Genomic DNA, 18,916 nt, shown 5'->3' on the forward strand with positions numbered 1-18,916 from the left:
TAAATATTTGACTGAATTTTATTAGGAGCATACTTTGCAAATTACCTGCATATACAATACCATGAAGTGTATGCCATATAAAAAGGATAGAGGGCTGTGGTCTTTGCTTATTCTTAGTTACTAAGCTTGAGGTTGCTGTTATTGAGAATGAAGAAAAGTATTCTTTTTTACCTGGATTCCCTCACTCAAGACTAGTGTTTTCATGCTGCTTGTCCCTCTCAAAAGACAGGGAATCTCATCTATGCCCACTGCTGCTTTCCTTTCACCTTTCTCACTCATTTAGCAGGATGTCTTGCTTATTTGCAGCCCCTTATGTTAGTCTTGGTTTTAATGTTCTCTGACTGGCATGTCTGCTACTTGTGTCACTGTTTACAAGCTTTACTATGCGTCCCAGAGAAAAGTGCACACTTCTTTCTCCCTTTGTTGGTCACATACATAAGTAAAATATGCATATATGTATATACGTATTGTTTGGCAGTGTTACAAAAAATTTATTTACTACTTGGTTATCACCAACATTTTGATTGGATGCCTCTCACAGGCACCAGGAGGTTTGGCAGGGGTACCTTTTGCTATACTCAGGACACTAAGGAAAAGTTTAAACTTTCTGGTCAATGTCCTTCCTAAAATTTTGGTCTTTTATCAGAGCACTGATTTTTAACAGCAGTTCACTTAAAGACTTTTTTTACATTCAACTAATGGTGACTGATTTGGGATTATTTGGCTATCAAATAATGTTTCTTTTATTAAACAGGAAGAATTCCAAATCTGTCCCAAAGTCGAAGTCCAACCATTTGGTAGCACTGTCTTATTTGCAAAGCTTTTTAGTTTATGTATTTATACTTAATATTTAATTAGTGCTTGAAAGCAACTTGTTCTCATTGTATTCACATTTTGGGATCACAGGTGCTTCATGCACCTTATGCTATTTATGTCCTAAGTAAATTGTTGTAAAGACTATATGTATGACTAATCACTGCAGGGAAGGTAAAGCAGGGTGTGGCACAGACATAGTCTAAACTGAAGTAGAAAAAGAAGAAAGTCATGAGTCCCAGAGTTGCTGTACTATGTGAAGTTAAATATAGCACCTGGACAGGACACTTTGAAAGGACATGGAGAAACAAAAAGCCAGAAGTTAGAATGGATGACAGCAGTTACTTTTACATTTGCAAATAAACTCAGTTCCTACAGAGAGAAGCTATAACTTGCTTTTATTTCAAAGTGTCATTGGCACAGTTTAATTCTGAATTACATAGTTGCTGGAGAAGACCTAAGCACTGACACTTTTCACAGTTTCTACCAAAACAGCTGGACTATTTTGTTTTTGTTTTAATATCAATACATAATAAGTAAATAAATATGCTATCATCTCCTCAGAGAAATTTAGAACACTTCATAATGCACATGAAAATGAATCTGTATAGATTAATATTCAGCCCTGTAGCCTGAAGTCACAAAAATCAGCATCTAAATGGATTCTCTTTGGTTCTTAATTTCTTTCTTACATGAGTAGAGCTCTCACACCACTGCACACCAGTGCTCCCTTAGTGCGAGACCATTTCAAGGTTGAATGTGAAGAAGTGTATACTTATTTTGGTTTTTACACTACAAGTCATTCTGCTATTGTCAGGTAATCTGCTGACCTTGCAGTAGGCAAATACCCGCTGAGGCAGATGAGTGACTCCTGTAGTCTTCATAAAACTTAAGTATCTCTCTTGTTTCTTATTATCTATATGTAAGTAATTGCAAATCAGGATCATGTGTCTTTTACTCATACCCTGGAACACTAATACTCTACAAAATTTTTTGTAATATAAGTTTCTTAATCAGATATGCTGACTTACATTTTCTTTTATTATATTCTTTCCTAAACATCCATTGTTGACATTGTCATAGACAGGCTTTTATACTAGATAAATCATTGGTCTATTCCCATACAGACATTTTTATGTTCCTTAGACACTCAGCGTTTTCATACATGGATTTATAATCTAGTAGTGTTGACATCCTACAATATGGGTATCAAACACTTGCAGAATGTTATCGTTTACCTACCCTTAACCCTTCTATACATGTCAATAAGCTTAACCAAAAAAATTATTTTAAATCAGTAATAGCCAGATAGATTATTGTTATTACAAGAGATGATACTAGGGTAATCTTCTGAAAAATGCTTTTTTCCATAATTTTGTGCAAGCTTATTCCACAAAGTTGAACTACTTGTCAGTTACTGGGGTACAGGAAAAACTGTAAACTGAAGTTGAAATTCATGAATAAGGAAGAATTTTCCTCCAATCTTTACCCTATTAAGGCATTTTTATCAATTCAAAGTGGAATGATTGTATTTTTTCTTGAAAGTGCTTTGTGAGCATCTTGTAAATAATTTTCTTTGAGGCTGCCAACTAAAAGCATTTATCCATGGCTTTATTGTTAGTAGCCAGAATATATTGCTCCACTGATATAACACAAAGTAAGCTTTGAGTTTATTACTTCATCACATTAATTAATTTATTAAATATTAATGATGAAAAAACAATTCAAGGGATGTTATATACAGCTTCAGCATTGTTAATTTGTTATTGCCCCATTTATCAGCAGCTATGCGTAAGATGTACTAAGCTATATAACTGTTAGATGAGGTATGTTCATACCATGTGCTGTTAATCTAATTAATAGAATAAAAAATACATAGTTGGGTCTATTAGATGTGTGACTTAAAAATATAAATCTATATTAAAATATTTATGTTCCACAGACAGGATGAATTACACTGTCTTTTTATCTCAGGTAAAGAATGGAGCATGAATAAAAATCTTTTTTAGAGTTATAATTATCCCAGGTTTTGTTTACTGTCCATAATGTTGCACTGAGAAAAGTTTTATACTGAAATAAATACATATGTATTTAGATAAATATTTCATAAAGTTATATTAAAAAGTAACTACATCTTCAAAATAATTTACATCTCTTTGCATATTGAATTTTAGTTAACCCTCTTTAAATTTTCTTCTTTGTCTTCCATTTATTACCACTTATTGCACTGCATCGATATGAATAGTCACCTTTCTTTTGTTCCCCTGAAGTAGACGTAATATAATTTCAATCTTCTGAGTGGGATCTTTACTTGAATGTCAATTTTAGAAGTTGAAATTTGTTTTTCTAACTTCAGTATGTGATGGTTATTGACTTAAACCTTGGATGATGGAGATCTAAAGCCTGCTGCATTTTTTATTCATAATATTTCTTGTACATTTCCCTAAACCAGGCTCATTTATTTTCTTTTATCAGTATTGTCTCCAGTTAGATTTAAAAGTGATATATTTATGAAGCTATGATTTATAAATGAACATCTTCTATTAAAGAAACCTGTTAATTGTTTCCTTTGTTATTTTAATAATTTAAACCATAGGCAGTCAACTCTATTACATGGAAAATTTGATGTTTAAGATTTCAGATTGCAACTATCCTTTTGAAAGCTACAGTAAAACTTTAATTAATTTAAGCAAATAAACCATTCAAAGGGAATATCAAAACTAATGCTGTAAATATTTTAAGTGTAATTCTTTGTTCAACATGTTCCAACTAATTTCTTCTGCTTATCCTTTTTTCTGCTGGAATGTTGCATGTATTTGTAATGTGACAAGTTTATTAAAAAGGTATTTCCATTCTGCAATGAAATAAGCCTAAAAACAAATTGTGGGCATGTATTTGTCAAAACACTGTTTTGTTTTCTAAACTACATTGCCTATAATTTTAGATTCTTGTACTTTAATTGGAATATTATTTGTTCTTCAATATCATTCTGTATGATTCATAGTCTTTCATGGTACTAATAATACACTTTATAAAATTTTTCCAAATATATACATTAAATTCTACTGCACTATTACTTCTGGACTAGTATCAACACACATAAAATGGAGAGTTAGTGAAAACATGGGTTTGAATGTTTTAGGAGGGATGTTCCTTCTAAAAGGAGTAGTTAATGTAGCGTAGAAAACTTGCAGTGGCAGAATTGTGGGTCAGTTCCATAATTTTTTTTTTAGAAACTTCACAGGGAGTCAACATCAAGCTTCATATTAACAAGAGCTTAATTCCCAAATCATCCATTTTACTCTATCTTATAAATCATATGCTTTATTGGATATGTATATCAAATATATTCATCCTTTAAAGCCACATGGAGAAATGAGAATGTAAAGAATCCCTGAAATACCCTGCAGCTTTTATGCAAATAGATTTTCAAGAAAACCACTATTTGTATTTAAAATATGACCTGGGACAGGAATGATGTTGGCCTGATGGAGTTTTTCTTGTTGGAAGAAGTTGTGCTGAAGGATTGTATTCTACATTGACCAGCTACTGAATTAAGTGCACGAACACCTTTGAAATGCTACTTGGGTCTCCCTATTCTAGAATATTACTTGTAGGACTAGCTTGCAGATTCAAGCTCATTCTTTTTCTCTTTTTCTGTTTCTTCCCTATTTTCTTGGCTTTTTTCGCTGCATTCTACACAACTTTATCACTTTTTTTCACAAGCGAAATTTTTTCCTGGTCTAGTAATTATGATAAACTCTTACAAGGAATTTTTTAAGGCTTTTCAGAGTCAAGAAAGTGAAGGACTTAGGTCTTTTCCTTCCGTTATGAGTATTGCAAGTAAAGAGTTACATAAAGACCAATTGCGTATTTTTATTTTATTTTGTTTATTTTTATTTTGAACAGAAGTAGATATTTCCAATACATTTTGTGGAAAAATAGTCCCCATTATTATATAAGTTGTGACCTGAACATGCCTTCTATGACTACTTTACCAGCACTACCATGAAGATCCTAATTGGCCTTAAGACACATAGGGAGCAGTTTGCTAAGACTTATAGTGTCAGTCTTAAGCATGTGCATCACAAGATCTTTAAATACTTGAGGAATTCTCCCATGAAAGGGATTCAATTACGGAAGAGAGGATTTTCCTAGAGTTTTACACTCTGCTTGAAGACCACTTGTTTTCATCCTGTCTTTGGGCACTTTTCTGAGTCATCGTGAGCAATTAAGCATTATTGAGAGTGGCATCACGATAACATCTGCTAGCTCCCTTGGGACTTGTGGGTCCATCTCAACAGGGCCCGTGGACTTAATGAAAGACTTAAGAATTGAGTGACTGTACCCACAAAAATTTACATGGGATAATAGGACATATTAATAGGTACCCGCAGAATGACTGAAGAGCTATGCAAGCCATCCAACAGTCAGCACTAAGAACACAGTTTCCTCTTAATAAAAAGCATAGTATCATGGAACTAAGCAACTGTAGATCCATGAAGCCTTCCCTTCTGAAAGGATCCAGAAGACATTATTTTACCCCATTCAGTAATAAAATATACTGACTATTCCCTTGCAATATAAAAAAATTAAATTATTTCAGAAATTACTGCCTCCTAAATAAACAATAACCTACTGACTGGGTATTCCCCTAAGAGATGAGAACACCTGCTTGATGTCCCTTGTGCTTATAAGAAGATTATCCTAATTAGGCTATTTGAGTTGGAATTGCTGCTCTTTGAACTTTTTTTCTGATGAATTTTGAATATTCACTGAAGCAGGCACTTGACATGAAAATTTCGTTTCCCATCAATGTGCCCTAGCCTCTGTGTCTGTAATGCCATTGTTTCTCACCATCTGAATCAATAATTTCTTACTACAAAGCAGAACAGCTCCAAGACAAAAGATAAAGTCTAGAAAATATTCTCTCTTGGTAAAGCTATTCAACTCAAATGAAAAGTGATCAACTTCTAATGAGACATTGGTCTGGTGCTACAAGGAAGGGGAGATGGACCAGTTTTTCTTCTACTGCCTTTCTCACCATCACTTCAGTGACCAGTACAAGTATGCAGACAGCCAAAAATATAGCTTTGCAGAATTAATAAATTTTAGTAAAAAAAAAAAAAGAATTTTTTAACAACTGAAGCTAAAACAACAAAAAGAAATGTAATGAATTCTATGGCAGATTGTAATAAATATTTATTCATTTTGTATTGTTTGACATTGCATATTGTGTAAGTTTGTATTGCATCATTCTATGGGTTTTCCAACTGACACATCTCTTCTTATAAATGCATTGTCTGTAACCAAATACTATAATATGGAAGACCACATGTTTCTGACAAGCAGAGCACAAGGATGTCTTTACTTGCTTTTTTATTTTTACTGGTGTTTGATCCTCTGAAGTAATGTTTTCTTCCTTTGAAATGTGTTGATATCATTCCCACGCGTTAATCCTCAGACTTTTCCTGTCAGAACTGTCACTAGTCAGCTATTCTCCTATCTGCCTTTAAGCAGTTGAGTGTTCTGGTCTAAAAGTAGTACCTCCTATGTAGCCATGCTCTTAGTTTCCAGTGTCATCTTGAATCCAAACTGCCTCCTCCAAAATACCGTTGGTTCTGTAGTCCACTAATGGAAAAAACCCCACAAACATTCTATCCATACTTAATAATTTCAAATGTATAGTGGCTCCAGACAATCCCCTGCAGCTATACACTGCTTATATTTGCCATGTTTCTCTATCTTGAAAGACATGTGAGACAAGGTACTCTGAGAATTGTTTAGTTTGAAGATGATGAAAAGGGGTGTGTGCATATGCCTGTGGCTCTGGCATGAGAATCGTTTTCAAATCCATACAAGCTTCCTGCAAAAACAATAACCTGCACCCTATACACATGGTGAACTACATAAGAAATAATATAACAAATTATTAATAAAGTTTTCTGGTGACCAGAAGACATTACAGAAGTCCGTAGCAAGTCTGTGGAGTCTCTAACACTGGAGGTTTTACAGAACAGATATCTGTCAGGAATGCCATTGTGCTTGTGTTGGAGTAGATAAATTGACACGTAAAGGGAGAATGAAATTAAATGCATCTCAAAAGGGAATCAGTGAAGGTTAGTATAAATTCGTTTCATCAAAAGACATTTCCAGAACCTGTTCATCTTTTTCACCTGAATAGCCTAATTGCTTGAATACATTTTACACTTTGATAGTATATTTTTCCCAGGTAAAAGACTTTTCTGCGATGCAAATGAGATAAAATACACCTTCACTTATTTATTTATTTTCTACTGCAACATTTTCAGTATGCGTCCATCCAGAGAAAAGCTCTTTGAAAGGTTGTTTTTTGAATTCTTAATTGGAGGAAATGTGTAGATTGACAGAAGCAGATAGAGGTGAAATGAAGGAGATGTGTTTTGATGGAGGGTATGTTTGGAAACTGGGATTTAGACAGCATTAATAAGATGGGAATTATGCACCGAGCCTGCAATTTATTTAACTTTTTCAGCAGCTAATTTGTATAGAAGAATAGATCTGCACTTTTATTACTTAAGTACTCTGTGTATTCTTCATCAATTTCTAAGAAATCATAAAGAAAAGTATGAGAATAATGAAGCAAATTAAACATAATAAAAGCTAGCAGAAATCCTAAAGATGGGAGACTTCTTTCTCCTTTACTGGCAGATTTTTTTTATAAATTGATATTTTGCTGAAGTGATGCTGCAATGCAGCAGAGCTGAAAACAATTTGTGCAATGGATAATTTTAAAAGAATAATCTTCTGCAGATACAAAGTAATCAACATATTTCTTCAAGAAATATAATTTCAACAGTGGAAATAATCACTTAATGTAGACTGTTAAACTGCATAAGAGATAATAATTGCTAATAACTGAGAATATCTTTAGAAACTTCTGAAAATGTATTGTATTTCTTACATAAAAAATAAAAAATATTTTTGGCATCCTTTGTATGACCACATTAATTTCACCTGTTTCAACTCCTCTGTAATTTTCAGATTCCCTTACTAAATTTAAGGCAATATCAAGCACATATATATGAGGCAGAGGAAGTGTCAAGGTGAACAGTACTCTATTCTATCAAAGTCAGATTTGTCACACTTTGCAAGGTATTTATGACACCAAGGTTTGATTAGCACAGCACTGAAAACTAAGTTGCAAGCCATAAAAAGTGTCAGTTGGCACTAAAAAAAGCTGTCTGTTGAACAAATTGAGCCACACTGAACATAGCTGTGCAATATATATGCGTTATGGATCCCAGTCCATTTTCTTAATTTGCAAATTCTTTCCTGAAGTTGTCTTCTCTTTGCGGCTGCATCTTCTCTCCAACTCTCTTAATTTTTAAATGTGTAGATATTAGCTGAAATGATTAGTCTTATGAGACAATGGAAAGTAGAAGGATCTGTAATTTGCTATTTATTCCTCCCTGTCTTGTCACTACATGCCCTTGTGAAAGGTTCCTCCCCATCTCTCTTGTAGGCCCTCTTTAAGTACTGGAAGGATGCTATAACGTCTCCCTGGAGCCTTCTCTTCTGAACAGACCCAACTCTCTCAGCTTGTCTTCAAAGGACAGGTGTTCCAGCCCTTTGATCCTCTTTGTGACCTGTTCTGAATTTGTTCCAATGGGTCTATGTCTTTCCTGTGCTGGGAGCCCCAGACCATGACAATTCAGTTTAGGCAACCCACTTGAGTCTGTACCCTTCTTATTTTCTATTTTCCATCTTGACTACTTCAGTATTCAAGGAGGTTTGTGGGAATCACAGTTTACGCGAATTTAATAATCTGCATTGTAATTTCTACTGCTGGAACCGAGCAGTTACATTTCACAGTTTTGAATATCATATAACTGAAGTCCGTTGGTTGAATGCTTACCTAGCTCAGTTAGTTTAAGGCAACTGCACCACAGAATGCAAATATTGCAAAGAAAAAATATGTTAGAAACAACAAACAAGTCAATGTGAATTCATAAAGCAAATGACATTTCAACCCAATACATTATTTAATAAGGGTAATTGTTTTAATCACCACACAGCATAGAAATATAACTTAAATTAGAAAAATGTCTTAAAAGTTATATGCCATAAATGACAAATCATAAATCATAGGTAAATCTATAACCAATTGCCAAACTCAGGCAGAAATGCCAATGAATTAATAGACACTTGTGATGCTTTAAACTCATAAATGCAAACCCAGATACTTCATTAAAGAAAAAAAAGACATTTTGCCTGTAGTGATATGTACTGGCTGATTATTTATTGCCCTGACTATTATTTGTCATGTGTAATAGTCCTAAAATCTTCAAATTTTTCACAGCACTAATTGCATACCAATAGTCTTCTTCTTCCATTACAAAGTTTTATTGTATATCGATTAATGTTTCTACATTGTAATGATTATTCTGTGATTTTTCTTCTACTAATATTCCTTTTTTCAGCCTTCTGACTGCAGAACTGAAAGACCCAGATATGAAATATGAAGGAATCCACTGAGAATTCAGGTCTACACTCATGGGACAAGATGACTATTCTTATATTTTCTTTTGGTATCCCCTAATGGTGTACAGCTGTGAAGACTCCTCCATGACACAAGATCTCTGAAGGGCTACTGTGCTTCTTTTAGACCTTCAGAATGTCTAAAATAGCTAAAGTAATGGCAGAATAATGTGAAAATATTTATATTCTCTTCAAGCAACATAATTTCATTGCTTCAGTGAATATAACATCTCCTTAAAGAGTATGTCTAATCACACTACTTGTTTCACACAGGTTTATTTTATTTCCTTGATTTAATTTTAGGTTTTGTTTTTGGAGTTGTTTGGGTTTTTTTTAAAGCTTAATAACAGATAAATAAATGTTGAATTTTTCATTCAAACAATGTCATGATAAATGTGCTTTTGTGATGATGCAGTGAGGCAGTGTATAATTTTCCATCAATTCACGAGTCATGTGAAGATGAAAAATCTGCATGAATATTCCAGCTCCCTTCCTTGAGGACTGGGACAGAAATTTTCCTCACTTTTAGAATGACACTATCGTTCACATGTCATCCTCCCAGAAAGAATGGAAAAACAGTAGTGACATTAACATATTTCCATTTATTTTAGCTGTAGTGTTTCCTAATGTGGAAACCTTCCCACTTCACTTTAGGCACCTAGCATATCTGAAATCACGATTAAATCAGGTTCCCTAAAAAAATCAAAGGAGATAAACTAGCATCTCAGATTAACAATCTAGGGATTCTCTATTCACTACAGAAATGTTGGGCAGGTGCACTTTTAGACAAAATTTTTCTAGGAGACCAAGCATACACTGTTTTCTCACCACTATTAAACATGCTTTTGTGAGTTTTCTTGCTAAAGGATCTCAGAAGTGGGCAACCCTTATCTGGTTTATGATCATAGGGTGTGCGCATGAATAAGAGCTGAAGGATCTTTCTGTAGATATTTACTAAGCATAAAAATTAAATAATTTTCAATAGAAATCAAATAGTATACTACTGAATAGCTGGGTGTTGATCAATGACACTTTCTAAATGACAAATTATTTCCAATTGCAGATTTTGTTCAGTCTTTGAATGTTCATTAATCTCTAGTGAGGATAAGAAGGGAGTATGTACTGCTAAATATTAATACTTCCCATTAATCTTAAAATGCAATTATGATTTTAAGTTAGATGGAATAATATTATCATATGTATCCTGTCAGGTTATCTATTAGACAGGACTAGTCTTTTCCTTTTATCGTAGACTACTTCGGCTCTTTGCCTACACATCTTTTTTTTTAAATCAAAATATAATTTCTTCAAAGATAAAGTTCACTCATGTTTAAATAAAATAAGTAAATATCAGTCATATTAAACATCTTTCCCTTTCTGTTTTAATTTTTTTTTTTTACTGTAGATTATTAATATTTCTCTGGAGTTAATGAGTAGAATATGCCTTTTTTTGCAGATGGGAATTATGAGGCACAGAGAGCAACCCCACTAGGCAGTACAGAAGAACAAAGCCTGTGCTGTGATGAGGGAGTTTAAGCAAGAGGACACAGTAAAGCTTTGCCACCTAAGCCTGAGATCAGAGAACTGTCCCTTGAAGAAAATAACATATAACTGCATCAAAATTGATTTCTTTAAAAGTGCTGCATCATTAACCACAAACCAATGTGTTTGTCCTACTTCCTGCAGTTCTTAGAGTGAACTGAAATAAATTTCTTTGTATTTCAGAGGGTGAAGTATTTCATTACCTCTTTACGGCAAACTACACCACCAGGTAGACCAACATCCACACTGGACTCAAATCTTGTTTTTTCTGAAATTTTTTATTGAAATCAGATGCATCCTTTCTCTTGATGTCTAGAATGTTTTATAATATTTAGGCAATAATACAATGTGGTATCAACTGTTACTTTGTTACAGACATAGTGAAGGAGAAAGTTAAGTTTCTAGTTTTCATCTTCAAAGTATATCTGACTTGGCTGCCATGCATGTTCAATATTTTTTGCCTATTCCACTTGATTGAACATTTGTGTTCCTGTGAAATTACATCTTTTTTATGCTTTTTAAAACCTTATTTTAGTCCAAAACCAAGTGCAATTCTTGTTCAGGCAGATGACAGAACATAGGTTGCTGTTTCACTGTAGTCTAGAACAAGTACAGTAAGAAGTTATTTTTCTTTTCTTTATTAGAGCAAAATAGATGCTTGGAGGTCCAGTCTGTCTCAAGATGTGGAAGAGTATTGAACTGACATCATATGTTTCATTGAATATTAGTTTCTGGGGATGCAAACATGACACTGCAGTTACCCAAAACCTTTAACAAATATTTTTGGGTTTATACTGTATCTCTCCATAAAGCTAAAACCAGTTCAAATCTTTTATCTACTTCAGGGTAACAGTCACTCAACTGAAGCATAGGGGTTACTCAAGAAGCATAAATTCATTCCAGCTGCCATTTTTTGCTGTTAATACCTCCCTCAAGGTAAACAAACAGCTAGTATCAGAAGTCAAACCCTGTGAAATGTTCTGTAAAAAAACCCATACACATACATAATAAACAATAATAATAAAATTATTTATTACAATTCCATAACTTATGGTTCGTAGAGTTAATATGAAATAACCACACATTTAGTCCCTGGAGGTGTTTAAGAAAAGACTGGATATGGCACATAGTGCCATGGTCTAGTTGACAAGGTGGTGTTTGGTCATAGGTTGAACTGGATGATCTCAGAGGTCTTTTCCAAAGTAGTTGATTCTGTGATTTCAAGTTCATAAAACAGACATTTATGAACTCAATTAATTAGAATTGAATAGGGCTTGGTGTTTGTTGATTCAATACAATAGTCAAATCTTCGTTCGTGAAGCCTAGCCATGACAATAGTCAAAGTTACAAAGTGAAACCCTAACTTTTCATGTGGGTTTCTGTTACACTTCTCCCAGATTCAAGCAAAGACTATGTACTCCACAGGTGTTTTCTGGATGTGGAAAGAAAATCCTAGAAATGGTGGTTTAAATACCTGTAACATTTCTCAGCAGTTTAATGCTGGCTACCTACCTGCTGCAGTTATTTGACTTTGACTTCTGACTTTCCATTCCTTTCATTCCTTTTATTCTGAATGGCACAAGACTACTGTGCCATCATTTATAATGCAGCAGGGGTAGGACATTTGCAACATGTTTCCTCTGTAACTAGAATGCCACATAGTTCATATTTACTGAGTCAGACGCAAAACCCGCCTTAAGACTTCTGCCGTTAAAATTGGATCAAATTAAAAGATAAACTCCCCATGCCTAGTGTCAAGTAGGCATTACAATTTTAAATATCTTTCTTATTTTTTCTGGAAAGAAATGTCTTGTTAGTATATCCTAACTATCTCTCATGGGCCAGGGAAGTTAATAAATAACTAAACATTCAAGTTATGAGTGTCTTTTCAGCCCTAACAACCTCTGGTTCAAATTATTCTAGAAAAGGGCTCAAAGAATGTCCCAAAGTTTTTAGTCATAAAATCTACAGAATAGAATGGGAAAAAAACCCACACAGGGTAAGTCTATGCATTAATTTTTAATATAGTCTTCTTTACATGCACAGGACTGCTATTATCTGAATCGTAACAAGGGTGTAGAGTCAGCAGTGTGTTTCTGGCCTCAATATGCACACTTTTGCCTATTAGACAATCTGTGCTGAATGTTGAAACCTAGCTCAGCTTTTTTCTCTCCTTTTATAAAAAAAAGGATTTTTAAGATATTCAGATTTTTTCCTTAGAATATGAAATTTTATTCTGGCTCCAGTTTAAGAAGAGATAAGTGCATATATATCTATGTTATTATATATTAATTGCATAGATATGATAGAGTATGAGATCTAGACAGACAAAATCAATCCAACACTTTTTAATTTTACAATGTTTACTTGCATAATAATTGGGTTTTTTAATCCACTGAAATTAACAAAACTTCTTTTATTTAAATGCAAAAGGAAAGATTTATCTACTTATTATATTATAAACAAACTCTTCATATGATTCTTAATAAAAGAACCACTGAAACTGCTGAGAACTTTTCAATTGTTTCCAATAGGCTTTATACAAAGCTGATTGTCAGCAGTAAATATCTGCAGTGCAGAAATAATTATCTTTTCTCACATTTGTGACACTTTTACAGAGACTTGTTTATACTCGTGCCACTGTGATCCAACAGGAACTAACTCAGTACAACCCATATATCCTTCAAAGACTGAAAACATGCTTCTTTTTAATTACATATGTATGTTTGCAATGACAATGTAAGTGCTGATTGATTTTGCGTGTACCCTCACTTCTCATTTCACTCCTACTCTACAGTTAATTGAATGCGTATGCCTCAGTAATCCAGTAGCCTTCTACAGTAGAGTGACTGCAGCAATGGACAGAGAAAAAGCTGTGGATGTCATCTACCTGGACTTCTGTAAGGCCTTTGATGAGGTCCTGCACAACATTCTTACTTCTCTATTGGAGAGATGTGGATTTGATGGGTGAACTGTTGGATAAAGAATTGGATGGTGTTCAATGGCATGGTGCCCAAGTGGGCAAAGTCTCCCTCAGGCTTCTTCACTAGGACCAATACTATTTAATATCTTTATCAATGATGTAGACAGTGGGATTGAGTGTATCCTCAGCAAGTTTGCAGACGACACCATGTAGTTGACATGCCTGAGGGATGGGATGCCATCCAGAGGGACCTGGATAGGCTGGAGGAGTAAGCCTATGTAAACCTACTGAAGTTCAACAGGGCCAACTGAAAGGCCTTTGCATCTTGGTCAGGACAATCCCAAGTACAAAAGTATTAAAAGCAACCAGAAAGAGAAGGACTTAGAGATATTGATGGATGAAAAATTGGACATGAGGTGCCATTGTGCACATGCAGATCAAAAAGCCAACCTTATTCTGAGCTGCATCAAAAGAAGCATGGCCATCAGGTCAAGGAAGGGGATTCTCCCCTTCTACTCTGCTCTCATGAGACCAAACTTGGAGTACTGTATCCAGCTCTGGATTCCTCAGTAAAGGAAAGATGTGGACCTGTCGAAGTGAGTCCAGAGAAGGGCCATGAAAATGATCAGAGAAATGGAACTACTCTTCTATGAGGAAAGGTTGAGAGAGTTGGTGTTGTTTAGCCTGGGGAAGAGAAGACTTTGGGGAGACCTCATCGCAGCCTTTCATTACATAAAGGCAGCCAATAGGAAAGATGGAGAAAGACTTTTTACCAAAGATCTGTAGTGATAGGACAAGGAGAAATGGTTTTAAACTGAGAGAATATAGGTTTAGATTGGACGTAAGGAAGAGGGTTTTTTTAGAATAAGAGTTTTGAGACACTGGAATAAGTAGAGCAGAAAGGTTGTAGATGCCCCATCTTTGTTCAAGATCAGGTTAGAGGGGGCTTTGAGCAACCAGATCTAGTGTCAAATGTCTCTGCCTGTGGAAGGTGGTTAGGACTGGAAAATCTCTAAAGGTCCCTTCCCACTCAAAGCATTCTCTGATTCTATGATTGTACATATGAGTGACATCATCTTTTATTATATTCATACAGGCAGGGAAACAGTATAGAGAAAATTTAAAATCTGTTTACTTTGAATTTAGAGTCATGTGACTTTGATCCTTAATATATGATCTATAACATGCATTTTTTAGCTTTATAAGTGCCACACTGAATGACACATTTTCAATGCTTTCTAACTATTTTATTCTAAAATCTAGAATAGAAATGAGAAATATTTTTAGGCCATAGGCATTACCACAATACTTGGATAATGCATAGAATTTAAAAAATAGGCCAAACAGTTCTACAAAAACTGTGCTTTTATTTCAAGTGTGATGCAGTAATTGATTCCACTGTTTTCCAATATCCATGTTTTTTTAAAAACAAGCAAATAAATACAGGTAAATATGTGACTAATTTTAAACCTTCCTAAGAAGGTAAATGATGTCCTCGTTTGAAATTTAGTTCATTAACACTAAGGTCTTGTTTCTGCAGATTTTTCTGAGGTGTATAGTACCCAGTGTATACACAAACCCAACCCCCATCTTCCCCAACACACATGTTACTGCCAAACAACAGTAAATATCAGATTCCAGAGCACATTGAAGAGGCAGGGACCAGATGTGTCTGTGGAGACAGAGGCTTAATTACAGACCTCGATTGTACTAGTAAGATCCTGTTTAATTGTGCATCCTCCTTTGACAATTTAGCCCAGCTGCTCTGTGGCTATGTTTATGCTTTTAATAGAAAGATGGACAACAATGTGCAAAATAATGCTTAATACTGCCCAATACATAGTTGCACAGGGTAACAGAAATCAGTTTGTATTTATTTATTTTGTTTGCTGATAAAAGCAGATTGAGTAACTGAAATGATAGGCTCATTTAGATTACACCAAAGTCACTTATTCTCCCAGTAATGTCAATGCTCTGGTTTATTAATAGATGAACCACTCCAAAATTTACATTTTTAAAGGAACACTTCACTGAAAGTAGACAAGGAAACAGGTTGCAGTGTATTTTCCTATAACAGGAAAGGATCTAAATGCAAATAATTATATGTCAGCATAGAGATGTTATTTTTCCATGGATGAGTACATGCTGCAGAAATCTGCAATTAAAAGCCTGATGTTTAAGCTAACTTTGTTATTGTCAAGCTAAACTTCCTTAAGAACTTGTGATATCCATGAAGAAAAATTATGAAATTCTTATTAGATGAGAAATTGGTGTTTTCCTCCAGTGTATGCTAATTATAAATGATTAACAGAAGCAAGTTAATCAAGAACAAGAACTGAAGATGTGTAAAACTCAGACTTACTTATCTCTTCTATCTTTTCCTTCAGCCCTTAGTACTAAAACTGTGTCAGGACACATAGTCCTTTCTTCTTACACATGTGCTTCCTAAGTTCCTGGCTGAACAAAATTACTATAAAGGATGATTTTAAAACTTGGAGCAACCCCATGTCTGTTTTGCCCTTGAGTTCAGCCTGGTCTCCACATAGGTAGGAGCCAGAAAAGTCACTTGAAATAATTGTGTTTGTTCTTCTGAATTCAGATCATTTAACCCCCCAAATAAAGATTATTAATTCCTTGCTCTCACTTTTTTCAGCTTTTAAATTACACGGGGGAAAACTGATAGAGAAGGCGAAAATCATGAGCAGAAGGCCCTTAAGACTATGTCAATACCACTAAAGAAACTATAGCAAGTGCTTCTCTGGGGGCCAGGTATTGTTGAGATGGCCTACGATATGTTTTTCCTATGGTTCAAGTAGCATTTTCCTAAGCAACCTCATCATGGTTTGGGGATACCATTACTAAATGGTGGTACAGATGAATAAAGTCTACTGAGGGGTAGAGAACCTGAACGCATGAAATGAAATGCTCCATGCCACTTGATCCCAGCACCAGAGAATGTTTCTTGCTCTGTTTCATTTATTAGTATGCAAAATGAAAAGCCTATGTAGGAAGCTATTGCAGGGATAAAGTCAACATTACCACTTAACAGAAAGAGCCCACGGATCTGTCCCTATTCCTGAATTCAAGGGGGCACTGTGTACATCATTTAAGGGGCAGAGTGAATAACCTGTCCAGATGATTTGTCCAGTCTACCAGAAGTAAAACAGGGAGGGAGGGAGGAGATGGGGTACAGTGTTTTAAGAAGACATTACATTCTATATAAGCATGCATTTTAGAAGGAATGATATAAGTTTTTTACAAAACTATGTGTATATCTATGTGTTACAGGAAAGCCCGACTGGAATATTTGAAAGTGTGAGTTGCAGTCTAGCTGTCACGGTTCATATTCCTCATTTTGATTTCTAACTTCACCTCACTCTTATGCAGTGAGAACATGGAGGCAATTAAAATGATCCAGATATAAAATTTATGATTAGAAGCCATATTTAGTGAAAAACCTTTCAATGCAATCTCAGTTAAGAAGATATTTCGATTGGTAAAAATCAAATGCTTAAAAAATGAAAAGTTCTGAAATAGGATATTTAGGGGGTATTGTTTATTCAAATAAGATTTTAATCATTCAACTGAAAATATTAATTGCAATAATTAATTATTTTATTATCTGATAAGTAAAAAATAACAGTGTGATAAAGTATCTGCAGTTTAATTATAAGCAACCTTACCATACCATGTTTTTTTGCTATATTCAATATTAGTAACTTCAACACCACAGTATCTAAGTCTCTTCTAGAGAAAATTATATAACTCACCTCTACTGCACGTACCTAATATACAAAGTTGATATTTCTGAAGGAGTAAAGATATAAAGGGAGACATGAGACACAGAGAAAATAAAGTGGGCAATTTGGAGGAAGGTAAAAGGAATGGAAGGAGTAATGAAGTAGAATGTCTGCAGCAAATGGACATGAATTTTTCAGGCTGTAGAGCTCCTGACTCAGTGGATAGAAACAGGGAAAGAAAGAAAAACAGTCTCAAATCATCCTAAGGAATTTACTATTACTAAGGAATTTGCTATTTGCTTGTATTTGTATTCTTTGAAATACCTGGATTTGAAAGTATTTGATGATAAGAGCTGGTGTTTTGATTCTAATGAAAATACATTGTTAAGGTTACACCACTTGCTCTGTATCAGGAGTAAGTTGATCCTTACAGTCCAATCCTGGAATTGCTGAACTGTGTGTGTAGATATCTATCTATCCATCTATCTATCTATCTATCTATCTATCTATCTATCTATCTATCTATCTATCTATCTATCTAATCTATACATACTTACAAACATCTTAAATTTCTTAAACTAATTATTTTTCATTTTGTAAATTAGTCTCTTTATGTGAATGTCTCTGGAGCTTTCAGGCCTTTCTTCTTCATATTTCTACCATTCTGTGTCTAGGTCTGGAAATAATATAATAATGTCAATACTCTTTAGCTATAGTGATATAAAAATATATATGAAGAGGTTGTGTCCAAATGCTTTCTGCCTTTTTCAATCTAATCATCTGACCGATAAAAATATTTCCTTTTATCTCCATCTTACACTTCCAATGGCAAAAATATCAGAATAAATTTGAAACCAAATTACTTCGTCAAACTGATTTTATTTACTAATATATAAAATTTTAACTGAGCATCTAAAACCAAAATTAACAAAATCAATTCCTGTTTCATTTTGGTTTACTTTTATTAAATTTCATTTCAGCAATAGAAAATTAGTAAAATTTTATTGTATTAAGAGTTTATATTCGATATTTTAAGCATTGTAAAAGCTTCTTTTTATGTTAGACAGCAAAATAAATTAAAAAAAAAAGACTTTTTCTTTTCCTGTCATATACCAATAGAAGGAAACAGAGAACCTCTACCAGCTTAGATGACACATTTATTGACTTAAATTTAGCAAACCAGCTAACTTTTTTTCAATATTGAAAAATTCTGAAAAAAATTGGTCTATCATACACTTGAAGCAGCCAAAACTATTTAAACAGAAGTGAATCAAATGTGAAATTCACCATATGCAGAACGTCTGTTTAGGACTCATGAAGAATTTATATTCTGCCTTATTTTCAAGATGCCAATGTTTTGAAGCTGTCTCCTGAACAC

General features: G+C 34.2%; 1 long non-coding RNA gene across 1 annotated transcript; it reads left to right on the top strand.

The window, feature by feature from the left end:
- The first annotated feature begins 8,499 nt into the window (after window positions 1–8,499).
- On the top strand, window positions 8,500–13,577 carry LOC113963332. The gene is made up of 4 exons (XR_003532750.1): window positions 8,500–8,584; window positions 9,276–9,338; window positions 11,721–11,811; window positions 13,494–13,577. It is a non-coding gene; the product is annotated as an uncharacterized LOC113963332 (long non-coding RNA).
- Window positions 13,578–18,916: the final 5,339 nt, after the last annotated feature.

The sequence above is a fragment of the Neopelma chrysocephalum genome, unplaced genomic scaffold (genome assembly GCF_003984885.1).
Source record: "Neopelma chrysocephalum unplaced genomic scaffold, ASM398488v2 Primary Assembly neopelma1_25, whole genome shotgun sequence".
Taxonomy (NCBI): Eukaryota; Metazoa; Chordata; class Aves; order Passeriformes; family Pipridae; genus Neopelma; species Neopelma chrysocephalum.